This window comes from Parathielavia appendiculata (genome assembly GCF_033297405.1).
Source record: "Parathielavia appendiculata strain CBS 731.68 unplaced genomic scaffold N657scaffold_72, whole genome shotgun sequence".
Classification (NCBI taxonomy): Eukaryota; Fungi; Ascomycota; class Sordariomycetes; order Sordariales; family Chaetomiaceae; genus Parathielavia; species Parathielavia appendiculata.
The window spans coordinates 1-1,314 of record NW_026944291.1 but is presented as its reverse complement, the minus strand read 5'-3'; positions in this window follow the sequence as shown (position 1 = coordinate 1,314).

The window sequence follows — 1,314 nt, the reverse complement described above, 5'->3', positions numbered from 1 at the left end:
CTCTTTTCTTCTTCTCTCTCCATTCGAGACAAACTCGTAGAGTCGTCACCAGCTAGTTGCAATATACTCCTGGGACCGTTACACACGAGGGCGCGGTTTTCCTGTATAGTAAATTGTTGAAGGTCCGGCACGCCCTAGGGCACAGCGGTGTAGGAATAATAATATATATCGCGGTATCATCTATCACGAAGATGATCCAGGGTTCGAATTCTATGACTTGGTGTTCCCCGAGCGGAGTTGGGTTGCTCTGGCACTGGAGTTTCTAAAGCTGAGCGAGCGTTTTCGGCGGGAGCGCGACTTCATCTTGCCGTTGCCTGTCCTGGGCTACTTTCTCAAGCAGGACCAGGCATCCCTTCTATCGCAATCACGCGGCAGCAATGCAATAGCGGTTGACCCGTTATATCACAATCCTTCGGATCCCAAGTAGAAGGAGTTCCGGCTGGCCTCTAATGGGATTACAATGTAATACGGCAGCATCCCGCATATCAACAAGGCGCACGATGGGGCACTCGACTACTTTGCGAAAGCCTACGACCAGGAAGGCCTTAAACGCTATCTGGAGTCCGGAAGAAGATCGATGCTAAAGACTTGTTTCTCAACGACTTCTTCAAGAAGATGTTCCCGGAGTAGCTCTGACATGGGCTGCTGATCATGATGGGCAGGTCAGGAGCGAAGAGAAGAAGAGTTGTGAGATCTCGTGTTTAGTTTGCTGTAAATAACCTCTTTGTCTGCCTTCCTAATTCTTCTACTACCACTACTGTCGTTACTCACTTAGACCATGACTTCCAGTCTTCAGGATTCAGCGCTAAAACGGTGGCACAACGAGTTTCGATATTTGCGGAGCGCATAGTCAGAACAACTGAGATGTGTATATTTCGATGCTGGTTCGATGCCCGGGATTCTCATGACGGCGACCACTTGCTTATATACCGACTTCAATGCTTTTGTCGTCTGGATATGGTATGAAGTGAATGACAAGGGAGTACAAAAGACGTTGTACTGGTTGTACTGGAGGCAGGCGTTTGATGCAACGATATATACCAGGCTTTAGGTATATCGCTGATCTTCGGCCTTCCTTTCTTTCCGTGAACGATTCTCGGTCGGGCCATAAGTATTTTTAAGCCAAATTGTGACATCTCTCTAATTCTCATGACTCGGTGAGGAGACATTGGCTCGATGTTCGGAGCTGGGGCTAACATATGGCTTGGCACACTTGGAACCAGCGCTCTCAACAACGCAAATCAACTCAAACTAACCCCTCTATTTGCGTCGATTTGCCACAGGTGCGGTGTATTTGCGTTGATTTGCGTATAT